At 31.8% G+C, this 20,565-nt stretch overlaps 1 long non-coding RNA gene across 3 annotated transcripts in view; it reads right to left on the reverse strand.

The window, feature by feature from the left end:
* Positions 1-20,361, reverse strand: part of LOC143265973 (uncharacterized) — a 78,720-nt gene extending 58,359 nt beyond the window's left edge. The window contains exons 1-2 of one of the 3 annotated variants that reach the window (XR_013040816.1): positions 16,084-16,843; positions 15,914-15,945 (exon numbers count right to left, since the gene is read on the reverse strand). This is a non-coding gene — a long non-coding RNA (uncharacterized LOC143265973). Of the gene's footprint in view, positions 1-15,913; positions 16,844-19,986 lie in introns of those variants that run through there. The other 2 variants (XR_013040815.1, XR_013040814.1) reach the window with 2 other exon arrangements.
* Between the last annotated feature and the right edge of the window lie 204 nt (positions 20,362-20,565).

Below are 20,565 nucleotides of genomic sequence, written 5' to 3' on the forward strand. Positions count from 1 at the left end.
GCGCGAGTGCGCCGAGCGGCATATTTCGACGAAAAAAAAGTGGCGCAACCGCGTAGATCGGCATTATTCGCAGATAAATGAAGGAAGCGCCATCGCGCTTCATGGCACAATTCGACATGGATTTTTAAAAACCCCTGACACTAAAACGGTTAAAATAGTAGAAGTAAGGAAAACGAATAAAACCAATGAATAAAGAATTTTATTCGTAAACTTGCAAAATTTTGTCGACATTAGTTCTTATAATAAAATACTTCTATTGCAAAATAAAATCACCAGTTTCGAGTTTAAAATTTTTTGAGATTTTCGGAATTATATTTAAAAATTCGATTTTAACCCGTCCGAAACAAATACATACGTGCAAGAGAAATTACTACATGTGGATATCCGTATCTGATAACGAAATACCCCAAGATTCTAACATCAAAAAAGTATTTAAAGTTAACCGAATCATTGCTGCACTAGATTCAAGTTAAAAACACATTAAATCAAGTACGAGTTGCATGAACATCAATCCCAAGAGTTCCGACGAAGTATGCAAATAAACATATAGATTTTTAAATTTGTATATTTAGAATATAAAAAGCAAGATTTTATGTCATGAATGCAGTGGTTAAAAAGTTAGGCATACACCAATTTGAGCGCTTTTATCCGTGCTTCGTTACCCAAGTAAAGAATAACACTACAATGGTAAAATATATTTTTTCGGATACTAGTTGGTTTTATTTATTTACTTAGTTTATTATAAATGACCGACATTACAGAATCACTTTAACGTTCCCGAACATAGCACAATGAAGTCAATATGGCGTCTCACTAACAAGTCAACAAAGGTAAAAATGCTTCACATACGCATAATTTAATTGCTGTATTCCTAACAGTAAAATTTGTATTTTTATATACTAAGTGGAATTAAAAAAAAGAGAGAAAAAAATAGAAAGAAAGAAAAAGAAAAAAAAGAGAAAAAAAAGACTAACAATTTTTAATGTCCCAAAGTAAAGTTTAACCAAATAAAGAAGAAATTTAAAATTAAAAAAATGGTGAAATTATGATTTGTACTTATTACAACAATTTAGAATCATTCGTTACGTACTAATTCAGTTCACAAAGTTTATAATGCGCAATTTTTCTTCTGCGAAAAATAATCTACCTACGCAGTTTTGGTCTTTCCATTTCCTACATCACTTGTTCTTAAAGTGAACCATGCCATTTTAAAAACACCAATTTCAGTTAAACTTCCTACAATTGTAAAATAAATCAAAAGAAATAAATTCGTAGTAATAATAATTTCTTTACCAGGCAACTCTCAAAAAAGAGAAAGTAATTAATGTTAAAAATTAGCACAATTTATATATAATCATTTAAAAATAGTAATCATATCAAGAATAAAAATTAAATAATACCACTTTGCTTCAGTTTTCATTTTTTTAAAATAATGAAATACAACAAAATTATTTTTGATTTCATACAAAATGTAAGCAAATACAAACATTTCGTGTATTTAATCTATTCCATTAAAATGTTAGGACACTCATTTCTTAATCCGTTTCAATAAAAAAAAAATTAAGATAAATGAAAAGAAAAGAACAAATAAAAAATTATATGCGTCACAACCTCAGCTTTCGGTTTAACAAATTTAGTAATTTACCACGAAACTAGAATATATTGTGATTCAAAACTATTACTTCCGATGTACGAAATTTACAAATGATAAAAAAAGTTCAAGTGAAATCGATGTTCCAGAGGTCACAGTGTCCCTTTGTTAGTTCGAAAACATCGAAACGATCAATCGAGCGTAAAACGTGTTTATGAAGTTTAATAAACAAGAATACATAAACGTAATACTATAGTGAAAAAAAAATATAAATGCAATTCTCTCTTATTGCTACATTGAAGCAATGGCGGCAACTTCAGAAATGTGAATACATTAATTACTATGGTGTTGAAAAATTAGTATACGTACAAAGAATTATGAACAAAATATGGTGTATTTAGATGTATTGAAAATTAATTTTTAAAATATTAGGCAAGAACTGGGCATCTAAAGTATATTTTAGTACTATACAACTGCAACCACAAATATAAATAAGAAGTTATTAAAAAATGATTGTTGTATAATTATCTATAAGTTCTGCGTATATGTATATATGCAATTTCATTGTCAGTTAACCGAATCCGATGGTGTGCAGGTAAACTTCCTAATAAAATAAAATAATATACAAACCATAGAAGAATGCAATAATATTGAAGCAACATATTTTCATAAATATATAGAATCAATGCCAGAGAGATCCGCAAATCTAACAAAACAAAAGAGATGCCCGATAAAATGGTAATTAGTGATATTTGCAATAAATATATTAACTTCTATGCCATAAAAATTATTGCACATTTTATAAATTATATGATGTGTATTTATAATTTGAAACAAAATGCATGAAAACTATTAAATATTTTATTTTTTAAATTCCTCATAACGTCCGTGTACACCGATATTTTTGTAACTTATTGCACACACATGCACATAAACGCGGTTAAAATTAAGTCAATAAAATAAAGGAATTAAATACATTAACTCACATGGGAAGCCAATCCGTTTGAAGATCATCTCTTTTGGGAAAGTAAATTACTAAAGAATTAAAACAACCATTCACTTATACTGCCGGCAATACACTGTGCCGTTGCCGAGCGTGACAGAGACTTTTATTTCGTTGCACCAATACACCACCGCCGATACTTCGTTGCTAATGGTTACGGCGACCGTTGGTGAAACCGAAAAATCGACAACGGTTTCGACAACATGGCGGAGCATAGAACGTTATATCGGCTATGCGCGCCATAGACATTGCTAAGCAACTCCTCGATATAAGCAAAGATTATCTATACGATATAAACAAAAAAAATTATCTCCATCACTGGGGGAGGGGGGAATCGCTTGAAACGTTATAAATTTTTTTTCGAAAAATATTAATATGAGCCGAGCTGAAGTAAATCCGCGAGACAATATCAACGCAGGAGTAAAACGTTTATATTTTATATTTTCTTGTTATGAATTTTTTACCAATAGATTTTTTATATTTTTCCGACTAATACTTACTAGTTCAATTGACAATAATAAGTTTTGAATGCAGAGAAGTATAGTGAGTCAAAAAGAAAGAGGCGTTACGATTGTGGCAATCGGTAAAAATCAAAACCCCCTTCAACTGTTTACAATACTAACTCGTTGCGAACCTTTTTATTTTTAATTAAAACATTTTTTATACAATTTTCTCTGTCGTTATTTTCGTGTTATTTTTTTATTAAAATGATAGCAAACGCGACGTAATTTGGACACATTTATTTATAATAACTTATTAGATTAAAATTCTCGATACAAAAAAAGCGCTTGGAATTACAAGAGAATTTATCCTCGCTTAAGATTATTTTACAGACATACATGCCATTATTTAATTTTTGCTTGGACATTTTGTTATTTCTCTTGCTCACTGCATTTTTCTACATTCGATTAACTTCAATGAATGTAAAAAGTACAGAATATAAGTGACAATTCGATTACGAAAGATTTTCTGAAACGCCACATGTCAATTGAACCGGCATATAATATGATCTTTCAGAACCGAACCACGCTACATGTCGATCAGTCAGCTTAACATTTTTCCATAGAAACAAATGTAAAGACCCTCCAATCCCGAAATTACAATCATCCAATTTTGACATATTTGAAAATGAGAACTTTGTAACATACACCATAATACTTCGTCTGTATTGCAGATAATTTTGTTGTAAATAAAGTAGAAATTTGATTAAATATTTTAGGCAAAATGAATAATTGTACTGACATCTATAAAATGTGGTAGACTTTCCATTTGTACATCTATAAAGGTGTTTGAAAACTTTTTACCATTTCCAATTTCGATACCTCACAGTAAAAGCATTTTCTAGATTACAGTAAACTAAATTTGAACTCATAAACCCCTCTTTTTTAACGCTAATATTTTATGAAAAAAACCCATTTTAATGGAATTACAAATCTTGGTATCTCGAAGTTCGATGTCTTATGTGGTTACGGTAACAGTTATTCTAGTCCCTATTAATACAAAATTATTCATGTTCAATTTAAAAATATCAGTCGCCCGATACTGTAACTTTCATTTCAATAAGATACAGAATGTAAAAGATTTACATTTCACTAATTAAATTCTGCAATTTAATATATAATTCACATGACACAATGTATTGTAGCTCAGCTCTTGAAACGAAGCTCGAAGCAAAATAAAAAACGCCGTCATACCCTGAAGTATAGAGTCGACTTTGATGAAAGCGTGTTGGTTCGGTGCTACCTCGATATTATTTGAAGTTTATTCGAAGCCCTCTAATAAAAGTTTACCCGTCCTTTAATTTAAGTGGCATTTTTTTTACGTGATTCCTTCTTTTACGAAGTAAATTATAACATTATCTACACAGCAGTCTTTATGTGCAATATTAATTTTTGTGGCCAGAGAATATATTTTCCTAAAAGTTTTAGAAGTTTAAATGTTTGAAGCAATGAGAATTATATGTTTGGATCAATTACGAAGAATTTATCATTTCAAATTACAGTAGTGATAATAACATCGAATAAACGTCATTTTTTTTTAAACGTCATCATTTCTTTTATGAAGTACAGTATTCACTCCGTAAATGTTACTTTTGCCGGTCTCGATTGTAACATTTACGGTAGAGGTCCTACATTTTTTGTAGTCTGCCGAACGTAGAAAGAGACAGCGATACAAAAGACAAGGAGGGATAGAATTTCGAACGTTCGGCAAACATGAAACACTCGTGCGTGTTCTGTCTTTTAAATTTAAAAATTAAAATTCTTTATTTTTGGTTTTTCGTCAATGGAACTTTTACCATCGTATTTGTCCCATTTTTCTGATTAAAATTACATCAAACACGATATAATTACGATTGTAATTACTTATGTAACAAGCCATAAAAGTTTGGGATGTAACATTTACGGTAGAGGTGCAAATTCCTCCTAAAGGCTTGCTATACAAGTAATTATGATTTTAATTATACCGTGTTTGGTACTATTTTAATCAGAAAAATGAGACGAATACGATAATCAAAGCTTCATTGATGAAACCCCAAAAATAAAGAATTTTGATTCAAATTACTGTATTTCAAATTACAGTATTCTCTCCATAAATGTTAAAAAGATCTCTACCGTAAATGTTAAAATTGTATCCCCACTACTGGGGGGATCCCCCTCGAAATCAGTTAAGAATGAAACACGATCGGTCGCCGAAACGATGAGGATCGAATATCGGTGAGACACATACTAATGCAAGCAAAGGAAAAGATTGTAACTTTCTTATTTCTAACTACTTTTTCATGAAACTTTTACTGTTGTATTTGTCTACATTTCCTTATTAAAATGACACCAAACATGATATAATTACGTTAACAATTGCGTGTGTAACGAGTGATTAAAGTTTTTAACATAAAAGAGGACGGCGAATGGAAAAGAAAGAGAAGCGGAAGGTTGACGCGTTCGACAAACATGCAAGACTCGTGCGTCTTCTGTCTTTTAAATTCAAAAATCAAAATTCTTTATTTTTGGGGTTTTATCAATGAAGCTTTGATTATCGTATTCGTCTCGTTTTTCTGATTAAAATGGTACCAAACACGGTATAATTAAAATCATAATTACTTGTATAGCAAGCCTTTAGAATGAATTCGCACCTCTACCGTAAATGTTACATCCCAAACTTTTATTGCTTGTTACATAAGTAATTACGATCGTAATCATATTGTGTTTGGTGTCATTTTAATCAGAAAAACGAGACAAATACGATGGTAAAAGTTCCATTGACGAAAAACCAAAAATAAAGAATTTTAATTTTTAAATTTAAAAGACATAACACACACAAGTCATTCATGTTTGTCGAACGCTCGAAACTCTATCCCTCCTTGTATTTTTTTTTTTATCGCTGTCTCTTTCTACGTTCGGCACACTACAAAGAATGTAGAACCTCTACCGTAAATGTTACTTTTGCCGGTCTCGATTGTAAGAGAATACTGTAAATACGTACAGTATTGCCTCGAAACAAGCAACAGTTTCGAGCCTCGAAATTAGCAAATTTTTATCTCTACTTCTTTGATTGAAGTCCGCCGCCGAGTGAGAGATTCGAGAAGGTGTGAGAGGTCCGCGAAACCGAAGAAGTCATAAATTTTCACGGTCGACTGAACAGTATAGTGGAAAGAGGACAAAACATATATATTGTTTTCTCACTCTGATGCATGGCGATTCTGTCGTATTATGAAAAGTATATTCTCCGAAATTATATTATATCAATACGCTTTTTTTTTAAATCTAGTGATTGACAATGATCAATAATTTCAGGTATATTTTTACCTATAATTTTAGTTAATTTATATAACAGAAATAAAAAAAAATTAGAGGGAAAATTATTTAAGTGTAATAAATGTATTGCTTTCTCACTCTAACACATAGCGATTTTGGAGTATTACGAAAAATATATTTTGTGAAATTATAGTGCTGGTTTGTTTTTTTTTTAATTGTAATGGCTAGTTAATAATTTTAATAAATCTATTTAACAATCAAACGAAGCATTATTTAATGTCCTTCTAATACGTTATTAGTGGCATGGTTCTGAACGAGTTTTTCCTTATGCATAATTGACGGAAAACTCTAGTTTTCGTGATATTAGCGAAAAACTATTGTTATTAATATTAGTGGAACGCCCCGTGCTGTGCACGGGAAAGACAAGAAAGGGCAATTACAATACATTGTACCAAAACGCTAACTAAGCTTTACCGCTCTGACACGCGACCTATACAGCAAGATGAGTTCACGTTGACGTTGGTGTATTATTCCCATTGCTTGGTACAGTCTCCATATCGTTCTAAAAATGCATCAATTTGATTTGTTAGAAAATATGTTGCGCAGGATCTGCTATTATTTTACGGATACTTTCACCGTTGCACAGTCCTAAGCCGTAAGAGATACACATGTGCAGTAAATTTTTGCAAAGAAAGTTAACAAAGAACAAATGGATGAAGCACCCTCAATCATGATGTAATTAGTTTGTACTTGTCCCTGAAAGAGTGTCCCTGATTTTTTTTTCTATGCACGTTCGCCAGGTTTTTTCCTAGGTGGGTGATCCGATCGGAACAAAGCCTTTCGCATCTTGTAGAATCTGACTCCCCATTGGTACCATTACCAAAAATTTTTTCATTTTTAAGTTGCAAAGGATTATTGTTGCAAACAAAATTGAAAAACGAATATCCATGTTGTCTTTTACTTAATTATGCTCATGGCATTTACGCAGACAAAAAAAAAAGCACAGAGGGACTTGTCTCACAGTATCCCATACAATTCTCCCCATTCCACTAAAAAGCGTGAAATAAAATAATTTTCAGAAAAAAAATATACCGACTTCGAAATGCACTAAAAAGTATAAAATAATTTCTATTTTCTAATGAAATAATTTCTATTTCATTGAATTATACAAATACGTAACAGATATGAATGAAACCTATTTACTCGTTAGGTAGTATATTAAATACATTTCAACCTTTTCGGAGGCGGCGCAAAATTAAAAATACTTCAGTAAACATTGCTGCCAATAACCAGTTGATTGTGGTATGGCGTATTGGAAATTAATAAATCCTGAGAAAGAATACGTACCATTATAGATATATCGGGTAATATACGTAAATGTAACGACTGCATCTTCATTTTGCAACGTTTCTGATATAACGTTTCTGACTTCGTTCGCATGTGGAAGCCATGGATCTAAGAACCTATAAACGGAGCCCACAACGCGGGAATTACCAAATTTGCGGCAGATAGGCTCTATCTTTATAGAATATGCGACGATCGAGTCTTTCCGTCGCATACTCTATGAATCTAGATGTACCATAGTTACATTCTATACGCACTAACACCTACTTCGCGGCGTGCTGTCGAGTTATATGTATAGAAAAAAAAAATAGCTATACAAGCTTTGCCTATGTTCGGCTGTCCAAAGGTTGACATGTTCAAGAAAATCTTTTAATTTTGCGCCGTCTCCGAAAAGGTTGAAATGTATTTAATATACTACCTAACAAGTAAATAGGTTTCATTTATATCTGTTACGTAATTGTATAATTCAATGAAATAGAAATTACTTCATTAGGAAATAGAAATTATTTTATACTTTTTAGTGCATTTCGAAGTCGGTATATTTTTTTTCTGAAAATTATTTTATTAAAAAGTTATAACAGAAGTACAAAATGATTTCGAACTGCTTTGTTCTTCGATACATTGTGTCCCGATTTTGGAAGTAAAACTTACCAGCATGTTTCATACATAAAAATGATAAAGAAATATTATATAAACATAAGCTCTTGAATATTTTATTAAAAGATTATGAAAACCATGCCAAACACAGAGATCATTCGATATACGCAAATTTTTCGAGACTGAGGTTACATTGATATTTTCCGAACATAGAAAAAAACAGTGAGCGAAGGAACTTTTTTGCCAAACGTGATTAAACAGTAACGCATCGGTGGGACAATTCTAATGCAAAAATAAAACTTTTTTATGCTTGATTATTTTTTTAAGACACATTTTCCAACATGTTTGTATTTGGTTGCATTTTAATCAGTAAAATATCACGAATGTGATAACGAAAGTTGAATGAAAAATAGATTAAAAATAAAAAAGTTAGCAACGCATTAGTATTATAAACAATTGCTCCAACTTTTGAGTTTCACCGAATGCCATGATCGCAGCGTTTCATTTTCTTTGCTCGCTATATCCTTCTCTGCGTTCATACTTATCGTCAATTTAACCAGTAAATATAGTCCCAATTTATTGTGTTTGGTCTCATTTTAAACAGAAAAATATAAAAACCTTATTAGTAAAAGTTTCATAACAGAAAAATAGAAAATATGAAAGTTTTATATTTGCATCGATATTGTCTCACGGATATACGCGTATTCAAATCAGATTATTACCTTTCACGGCGAGCGAAAAATCTTTGCTTAAATCGTAAATGGCATTTTTGCTTACATAGCATGATTACTGTAGTACAAATTCGGCATTAAATGTATCAGCTTTGCTTCTTTAATTTTGATAAATTTTCATGTTTGGTCCTGTTAGCTTAATTTTGATGTTCGGGCCTGCTGGCACAATATTAGCAGCACAAATATTTTTCAAAAACGGCACGAGGTAAAAAACTACTTTTTGTGACACAAATTAGCACAAAATAAGTACTAAATATTCCACTATGTTCGATATGATTCTGCTGGTTTAATCGCACCATCTTAGAGGTAAAATATGCGCACATCTTCTCTTAGAATTGGAATGTTATGATCCTTAACATTTCTGCACTGGTTCGGATTGTTCCTATTATTATATCTATTATTTGATAAAGCTTTTCCAACTTTGACACATCATTGTAAAATATTAACTTCCATTAATATTTTTTCCTTTGGGTTCTTCTAATTATGCATTATATATATGAAAGATCTATAAAAATCCCATCCTGACCACTGACGTACGTATACAATTGTATAGGGCAAACCGCGTCAGATACAGCTTTTTGTCACTGTATCAAACTTTTATAAAATGAACCAAAGTACCCAGAAAAATCGCCAAATCATTAACTTTCGTCATTTGTGGAACCGTAGGCAACACAGAGGGGTCGGGAGCAATCCCCCCCCCAGCGATCCGAAAGCATGTTGCCCGTATCAATACTTCATATTTTGCGCTTTCTTATTACAGTCTTACTATACCCTATCATTTGTATCCATTTGTGGATTTATATTAATCTACTATTTAATCTATACTCTGCGCTTACTCCAAATGTGGTAATTTAGAATAGATAACTGATAAATTATTTTCAGAAATTTTTAAATTGGAAACTTAAACTTCGAAATTTAACAAGTTCAGGATTTACGAATTATTATTATTATTCGAAAATCTGTAAGTTTGAGAATTTCCATAATTCGAGTTTTGAAAATTTGAGTATTAGGAAGTTGAAATATTTAAAAATATGGAAATTTGAAGAATTGAAATGTAGAAATCAGAAAATTTCAGAAATTTAGGAATTACAAAATTTGGAAATTTACTATTACTTCAATCACTTTTGTCTTTTCCCGTTAACGATATTATCAGTGATTTCATTTCTATTTACTGCTATGACTACGACTTATGAATTTCACTTATATTTTACATCTTTTTCAGCACTTTTAATGAAACACACAGATGGCTCTGAAATGTTGTAATAAAAAGAAATTATTGTATAACTGAAGCCACGAATTTTTGCTGGTATTGTGTGGAAGCGTCTATAAAACGTTCCCATGAATAACATAGACAGTTAGAAATGCCAATTCGTCATGTTGTTGCAGACTCTCTTTATAGTATGTTTAACCCTTAATTAGGCGCATGGGGTCAGGGCCACTTTAAATTGAAAAAAAAATGTTTTACAGTGCTTACCGCGCGCTCACGCTTTTTCTAGCTTCCTCACTCCCCGCGGGGTACGCAAATTAGTCGCGTCCAGAACATCAACACGTGCGCACGTATCGCTGCTCTCTAGAGCGCTGACCCCATGCGACCAGTTACGTTACATTTTTTGACGAATGTTAATTTTTACTTTTGTGTTTTCTTTTAGTTTATATTAGGATATTGTGTATTATTTTTCTTTGTATGTGTGTATTTCTATACTGCGTAATTGCTTTATGTATTTTTGAGTTTATTTTGATCCTTTTACCTTTTTTCAGTTTTTTACTGATTTGTAATGTCTAACGAAAGACAAATATTGCAATGGCTGGAGGTAGTGTCCGATGAAGAGCAAGATGTAGCTGGTTCGGATTCGGAAGACGAAACGGTAAACGATACCGCTATTGATAGTGCTCATGATTCAGAAAGCGAAATTGAAGAGTCCGAAAATATTCAAGACATCCCTGAACCATCGGAAGGTAACTATTTTTTATCTCGACATACTCAGAGAAATGGCCCGAAAGTGAAATGGTCTAAAGTACCATTATCGAAAGCAGTAAGGACCCGAGCACAAAATATTATTCTTCACTTACCGGGAGTCAAAGCGTATGCAAGAAACGCCAAATCTCCCCTTGAATGCTTCCAATTGTTCTTTGACAGTGATGCTATTGAACTTTTGGTCACAAATACCAATTTATATATTGATAAAATAAAGGAAAAGTTCGGAAGAGATCGTGATGCAACCTTTACTGATGATACGGAAATTAATGCATTTTTGGGCTTACTGATTATGGCTGGAGTCCTAAAAGGGTCGCACTTGAATTTTATTGATTTATGGGCACAAGATGGATCAGGCGTAGAAATGTTTCGGCTAACAATGTCTTATAAACGTTTTCTATTTTTGTTGAGATGTCTGCGATTTGATAATACGTCAGATCGAGCGGAAAGACTAAAAATTGATAATATGACAGCGATAAGATATTTGTGTCAAATTATAGAGAGTAAGTTTTTATCTGCTTATTGCCCCGGCGAGAATGTAACTATCGATGAACAGTTGGTTGGTTTTCGTGGTCGCTTTAGAGGGAAGGTTTACATGCCTAATAAACCAAACAAGTACGGAATAAAAGTTCAAGCAATGGTGGACTCGAAAACATATTACTTGTGCAAGTTTGAAGTTTATTCTGGAAAACAACCAGATGGAGAATATCAGATATCCAATTCTCCAGATGAGATTGTAAAACGTCTAGTTGAACCAATAAAACGCAGCGGTCGAAACATAACAACTGACAATTGGTACACAAGTACAAAACTGGCTAAGGAGTTGCTAACGCCTGAATATAAATTGACTCTTGTTGGTACATTGAATAAAAGGAAGCCTGATATCCCAACTGAATTTTTGCCAAACAAAAATAGACCAACATGTAGTTCAGTTTTCGGATTTCATAATCAAATGACTATAGTCTCATATGTTCCTAAGCCAAGGAAAGCTGTTGTTTTACTTTCCACCATGCACAATGATAACGCCATTGACGAAACAACAGCCAGAGCTCAAAAGCCAGAAATAATTACTTATTACAATAGCACCAAAGGTGGTGTGGATTGTAATGACCAACTTTGCAGCAATTATAATGTTGGAAGAAGAACAAAGAGATGGCCACTGGCTGTATTTTTTCATCTTATAAACTTATCTGGCATCAACGCATTTGTCATACACAAAGCGAATACTGATAAGAGTATCACACATACAAGACGGATTTTTTTGAAAAAATTAGCAGCAGCACTTGTGGAAGATCACCAAAAACGTCGCATACAACTACGTGCTGTACCAACGACAACAAAGAAACGGCTCCGCGAAGTTCATGATGTGGACGAGACGGTACAACAATCGACAGCTAAGCGCGGGCGCTGTTCATCATGTCCTAGAAAGGACGACAAAAAAGTGCCAACAAAATGCTTCAAATGTCATAAATTTATTTGTCAGCAACACTCGAGGGTTTACTGCGTCGGGTGCAGAACAGAAGAATCCGCTGATGAGACTGATTAATTATTTTTTTTAAGTTGATCTCGGCCATGCCAAAAAAAATGAGTTTAAAGAGAGGATATATATTTTATATTTTTTTATTACATATAATGTTCCAGTTATGTTTTCGTTTCTTAAAGTTTATTATATTAAAGAACTATATTAATTACTATAAAATACATTAAGTTTTATTTCTTTTTGACACTCCTTTCCCAATGTTTTTTTGGGGTCCCTCAAGACCCCATGCGCCTAATTGGTGATTTTTTTAATGCGCCTAGTTAAGGGTTAATTGTGGTAATAAGAAGAGACGTACTGAAGGTGTTTTTTTCCTTTGGCTTTCCTTGCCAAGCAAAAAATCCCTCCTCATGAGTTTACACATTCTATGAAATGAGAAATGTCATTCGGATATGATGAGAATACTGAAGTATAGTTGGTAGTAAAAGTATGGGTATACTTGCAATTCATTTAGTTGCAAGTTTAATATCTCGTTATTTTTTACACGATAGTCTGTTTGTAAATTAAATCGTTTACAATGATTTTTGTATATTAGTAATGACAGAAATTGAGTTGTGGAAATTATTAAAACAGTTTCTTTTATTATGTTGTGTGAATGCCCTGAACAATTAAAAACCAGGAACTATTTATTGTAAAAGTATTGAAAATTATGTCAAATATAACAAAATATGTAATTGCTATGATTAAACCAACTGGGATTTTATTATTTACAATGTGCAAATACGTATACTTAAAACGGTACGACTATAACAAAATCCACATGTCTCAACAGCTATAATAATTAAGTATAATATAATTCAAATGTACATAAGTCACAATTTGTACATATTAAAAAGCTGCATTTCTTCCACGAGTTAAGTGATCGTAATATTCGCTAGTATATTTGTGAAACTTATTAGGTAAATCAACTTCTAGTTAGTACACCCATGATTTAGATGAAAACGTGGATTTTAAATTTACCATTGCAAAATTTCTTTAGACAATTGATTGGAACACAGATTCTACGAACAATATTCTATTGAAAACTCAATTACGTTCGCGCCATTCAAACAGCATAAAATAGTAGGTTTATGTGGTAATAAGTAAACGGAAAATCAGTACTGATACAAATATTGGACACGTGTAATTGCAAGGTTGGTGAAAGATTAGTAAAATATTCGGTACATATGTATATTGAAATCATTATATGCTACTTCGATTTGTTCGATAAAAGTTTACTAATTTATTGAGTTAATCAAAAAGTTTGTTGCTTTCTAAGGAGAAAATCAATTATAAATTTGACACATGTAACGAAAATTTTATTATATATTTTCTTTGTTTTCTAAAAGTATAAGCAGATTTATTAATAATCAAGATCTTTATTTAATCATTACTAGACATCTATAACTATGCTTACTTTCCTAGAGCATGGATTATTAGAAATATAACATGGATTAGTAGAAATATTTTTTATACAAAATTTTCCAAATCGAAACTAACACTTGCAATCAGTTAATGCCATCTCGCTATTTACTAAATATGCCTGTCTTGTTCGAATTTCAATAACGTTTCTATCTTTATAAAAATAATAAAATATTACTAAAATCAGTCTTTTATGTATTAAAATGTCTCTAATACCGTGTTTTTAGTAAGATATTTTAAAGCTGCAGAACTATGTGTACATTTATTCAAAAAAAAGGGAGCGTTGACATATAAATTAATAAATATAAGGTACTGATAAAAACGACAGATTTTCCAGGTTAACCTAGTAATAGTAATAATGTAAAATAATATTGTCAAAATGAGTCTTTGTACCTTTCATCTTTTACTATTTATAATAGATAAAAAACTCCATTATATTTGGCACTATTTTTTAATTAAATGCCCTCAAATTTTTCAACGCCACATATATGTTATAAGAAAAAGAAAGTGTTTATAAATAAATTGAATAAATATTACCTACTCACAAAAATGGCACAACTTTTTGGTTAACTTAATATTTACTTACTGCATACTTTTTTCATCATATGTGGAAAGAAAGATACGAATAACCAATAATACATAGGATCAATTGATTATATTCATTATAGTCTTGTTCTATCCTTTATCGCTTCTACATTAAACAATTGTAAAATAATGGTTATTGCTCAGAATGTTAGTAATATGACATTAAAAAATTCTTCCTTTCAATTATTTCCATCGCAAGCTAATTTTTGAAAATTGAATTATTCTTTAGGATGTCTAAACAGCTGGTGTTATAAAATTTCTTATTCTGGAAAAAACCGTTCTCAATCATTTTTATTTACACGTATATTCATTGCAATTTGTAGTTTTAAACTCATATAGACACAAACTATTTCTGGAATCGTTACCACATACATCGAGCAACATCAAATTTAACAGTTGACGAACTGTTTATAAGAATTCATTTGTTCTATGCATCCACTGAAATTGTACATAGCATGCAAGAACATTTTGGCCGCTTGATTTTTCTTCAAAGATCGACACTGTCAACTGTTCTAATTCGATATCGCTAATTTGTCTACAATGAGCAACGAATATACACGAACAAACTTGCATTAACTGTTACACTATTCTCTGGTGAAAAATGATTAGAAACAGAGAAATTAAAAAAAAAAATATTGACATAATCAGAAACATGTTATTCGAAATCAAGTTGTTAGAGAAAGCACTACACAAACAAATTGTTTTAAAAATTAGTTTTTATAATTTTACAAAATGTACAAAATTGAGTGAGATTCGAATATTTTCTGTATCCATTGAAATTTGATTTCGAACAAAAGAAAAATTAAAGAATTTTGTTATTCCATAAGTTTTGAATAAGTATTTTTTACACATATTATGTCAATTTCCGTTTGAATAAATTCTACAGTTTTCCGACTGTTCAGTAAAGTTTTATTTGAAAAGGTAGTTATTAAAGATTAAAACGAAGAATTTTCTAGTTCGTATAAATGAAGAATATTCGAAACATATTTGAAGTTTAAAAATCAAAGATTTTATCAATGTGAAAGTAGTGTAATTTTGTCTGGCTTTTCCATTCGTTTCAAAAACAGTTCGGTATTCGAAAAAATAAGGATAAAGTATGAAAGGCGTTTCTTATAAAGTTCTACAATTCTTGTTCGACAAATTTTTTGTTTAATTAATAAATGAACGGGTATTTTAACAAAATCAGCTTTGTATGATTTTAAATAATTATTTGAATCTTCGAGAACTTGTTATATTTTTTGAAGATTTGATTGAGCTAAAACTTTACACAACTATTTTCCATTCCAAGCATTTAAAATACGCATTAAAAAGTGACAAAGTAAAATAAAACTACGAATAAATTTAAACAAGTGTTATTTTTACGGCGAAAAAAGTAACAACATATTTTTAAGACTCACCAATTCGGTACGATCTAAAACCATTCGGAGTTCTGGATCATCATGAAATACGAAAAGATTTATTGGTTACATAGTCACGAGAATAAATAACATTTTTCTTCGTTCGGTAACATTTATTATTATAATTGTCCTTAAATATTTCAATCGACACAATATAAACTTGTATTTACTTGTACAAATCATCGTTCACTACCGTTAACATGCACTCCTCGTAGACACGACGCGTACTAACTGATATAGGACAACTGACGAAGAGTCGCAGCTCGCGCTAATCTCCCCACTCTTTCCCTCCTTCTTCCACGCGTTCTCGGTTCCTCGCCAATGTTAGTACACCCCGGAACAAAGGGATAACTAATTCTATTTCCCTGGGCCGTAATCTCGATATGAACGGAAGTAAACTACGTGATATTAGCGAAAAAATTGTCCCCACCACTAGGGAATTAAGATCTTCGAGATTTGGATTGGTTTATATCCTTGAGACAATACCAATGGAAGCGTAAATCTTTTAATTTTCATTTGTTTACTATTCAGTGTATGCTAATAGATTGTTGACATTCTTCTAATTAAAACGAGAGAAAACAGAATTTATTTTCGAGCCAAATCTCGTTGCGTCTTCTTGGTAAACGAGTTTCGTTGCATTGCGAGTAAGTAATTGCAATTACTTTAACAGAAAAACGTACAATATTACTTCAAAGCAAGAATAAGTAAGTAGCATGAAATATTAATTATATACCACATGTTACGTCTTGACAAAATTGTGTCTAATCGACTACGTATCTATTATTTATTTTTAGTTCATTCATTAAACAGTTATATCGTGGTGGTTGCAGTAACGAAAAATAAATAATGAACTGTTTTCAGAAGCATCAGCTAATGCTAAATCATTCTGACAGCTTGGACACATTATTCTGTTACGAACCACTTTCTTCTCCTACAAAAAATTCTATGAGGAATTATAATTATATATCGTATTGACAAATTCATGAAAATGCATGCTGGAAATACAGAAAATTTTGAAATGATCTAACCGACAGATAAACAGCTATATGATGTACTGTTACATATTGGACGTCTTATTGTCTTATTGTCTCATTGTGCGTCCGTCAAACACTGGCCACCAGTATGCGTCCATTATGCGGAACAAACAGGACATTTAGCTCGAGCCCCATAATTTGAGAGAGGCCCTTAAGGGGAGACACCAGTATGACACCTTAAAAAAATCGATTTTTTTTTTATCATCTTAAAAAATTCTCTCGGCTTTCCTGCGTTTTATGCCGAAAACCGGGTTTAAAAATTCGAAAAACTCCCGTCGCTAGACCTGTTTCCGTATCGCACATAACACTATCCCGCGTATGCACGTGTAACTTTAACCTCGTTTTTCTCGGAACACCATTTTTGGACCTTGCAACCAGCCTACAGCCTAAACGGAGGTTTAGATCACCTTGAAATTTTTTGTGGTAGTATTTCAAATCAGTGGCTACCGGCATAACCTAAAATATTCCAGAAAACAAATCTAATTTTGGAGTAAAAAAATAAAATGTTGGAAAAATTTGCGTAACTATGGGTTTTGTCACTTTAATCATTTTTATATGCCATTGGGTTGAATAATCAAATCAGGACGGAGGTTAGGCTGAAAACAGCATCTATATCCTTTACTTATAATTTTATTTTATGCATTTTAGATGACTCATTTGATCTGTACCCTGGTTACAGTGAGGAAGTGCGTCGAAGTGCAGACCATCTATCTTTTTTTGTTTTCACCTATACCGTCCTTATTTGTTCTGCCTTTTTTTTAAATATTTAAATAAAGGTCTATTTTAACCGAATTCATCAAAAGATTTGATTTTTTTTAAGCAACAAAACTCTGATGATCTTTCAAACATAGGCCCGTTTTAGGTTGCGTCATATTGGTGTCCTCCCTTAAATTCTTTTTTTAAATAAATTAGTATAAAAAATATAATATAATACAATTGCCAGAATACTATGTATAGAAGTCAGTCGTGAATCGAACGGAAGGTATATAAAATGTACGTATAACTTCAACGACAGTAATATTTTTTTCACAAGGCAAATTAAAAATTCCAATTTATCCGTATTTTTTCTTTGGACCCATAATTTATGTATGTGAAATTTGATTAAAATGGTACGTTTTATTAAAAAAATTTTCAAAATAATGCTAATTTTGAACATATTTTTTAAACAAATAAATTTTTCAAAAATCCACTTACGCCATATTATTGGATTTTGAAAACAGAAAAATTTGCACTTTGAATTTTTTGTCTAGGCCTAATAGTTCCTGAGATATTCGAGAAAATATGTTTTGCAATCCCAACTTTGGGGGCCATTTTCACCCTTTCAGCATGGACGATGGCCGATAAAAAAAAATATGTGTCAAATATTCTTTTGCGTTCTATATCATACTCAAAGCGTATTAAAATCAGCGTTTGTCGATTGGGTAATGTTCCTTGTAAGTGTGACAGCGCGATACTTCATGAACTATTGATGTTATGAAAAAGTGTTTATATGAAAATTGCAGGGTAAAAACGGCTCTATGTTTTGGAGTATATAAATTTTTGTTAATATTGTTAATGTAAAAGATATGATGGTGAAGTTTCGTGTTTTAAATGGAAATATATATTTTTTGTTCAATCACGCGATAGTGCTTTTCAAGGCGAATTTATTAAGATTTAATGTATGTACCCGATTTTTATTAGTTTTCGAGATATAACGAATAGAAATTTACTGATTTTCAGCATAGACGCCTTGATTTGAGTAGTAAGTCATAAAAACAATCTTATTAATGCGGTAAGTGCCACATGTTTGAGTCTGCCTGCTGAAGCCGATAGCCGCGGGTCTATAGTCGGCACGGTAAGTCCGAAGAATAAGAAATGTGGCAAAAATTGTCCACTACGGCCTGAGTTTTCCGAATAAGGTAAACAGCTGCCTCGTCAAACAATTAAGGAAACAGATAAGATAATTATAATATCGTATATATTTACACAATGTAAAGTTGTAATTAAATACGCTTATTCGACTGGCAGAATTTCTATTTCCAGATAAAATAATAAGAACCTACGTAAACAATAAACATGGCGTGTATTGATTATAAATTATTACTGCTCCAAATATTTAATATGTCTTTTATTTAATTATTTTTACTGTTTAATAATTAGAATCAAGATGGTAATGCTAACAATATCTTATGTGTAATCGTTTATAAGATAAAAATATGATCGAAGGTATAATATAAAGTTTTTGTTTAAGTTGATATTCTGACGAGTTTAGGAACAAGTAGAATTATGTATTGGTATAGTTGTTATTGACATAAATGTATAGCATACAAAACATGTTGACTTTAATACAATAAATATAATAATTTGGTTCCACATGAAATTGTGCCAATGTTTTCACACGCGTCTATTGACTGCTCAGTATTATATTATCGCGTATGAGTAGAAAAACAAGAATAAGAAATAAGATTAACTTGAGTTCTCTATTATTTAATAAATTTAAAATAACTTCAGTTTTTAATTGTATAGCATTAATTGTTCCAAGTTGCACAATTCTCGTAACTCGAAATAATACCAACTCAGTGTTTATGATCATTCAGTCAGAACTTTCTCAAACTGTACGAAATGGTTATTTGCCAGACAACAGAAAGACCGTTCATGGGTTTGTGAAAACTTCTTTACAAGCTGAAACGCTTTAGAAAGGAAACAGTCCTTTTAAAGAAAGCTAAACACCAGTTCCAAACTACGCATAATTCGCCTAACATTGAATAGATATTTTATGATTTCTCAAGAAGGTCTCAACAACTCGGATTTCTAAACTATTGTCAACAGTCTTGCTAACAAACCAGAACGCACGCTATTCATCTAAAATCAGTATATTCTTTCTTAAAGAAGTTTATTTCCCGTATCCTAAATTGTGCACCCCCTGCGGTATACAGTGTCTACAAAGTACATACATGTCAACCCGGCTGGCAAATGCGCTCATGCTCAATCATTCAACAGCCTTGCAGTATGCCCCAGTGTCGAGATGGATGCAGATGTCATTGCATCATTAATACTTACAACCATACAGGGAGAGGGAAATCGCTGTTTTTAGTAAATTACGAACTGATTCTGATAGGTTCTCTGCGGTAGACACTTCCATGGTTCCATTTCCCTTCCAATGCTCGCAGGCTTCCTTTTCGGACAGTTCAATCAATCTTGATGCAGATCTCTCGTGAATATCAATTCGATTAATAAACCACTGTTTTAATAAACCACCGAGATTTGTATAATAACCATTTATCACTCGACGATTATCGTCATCAAGGCACTGTAGTATGTTAGAGTCCGAATATGAAGGTAAAACTCAAGAAAACACTAATGAATTGAAACAGTAAGGATATTTATTTCTTTAACACAAATTTACTCGCGACCACACGACGCTACGGACAAATGACAACTCGACGCAAACGACGACTTCTCGACCGTTGCACGTCGCCGGGCGGCGACGTCATTGCCCGATTTTGTTTTGTTTAACCGTTAACCTGGAATATTCCAGAATATTCCATCGAAGGAAATTATAATATTGTACGCTCGCTCTTACAGCACGAGAATACATTTTGTATATGTGTGATCAATGATCATAAACATTTATTAATT

Source organism: Megachile rotundata, chromosome 2, assembly GCF_050947335.1.
Source record: "Megachile rotundata isolate GNS110a chromosome 2, iyMegRotu1, whole genome shotgun sequence".
NCBI classification, from domain to species: Eukaryota; Metazoa; Arthropoda; class Insecta; order Hymenoptera; family Megachilidae; genus Megachile; species Megachile rotundata.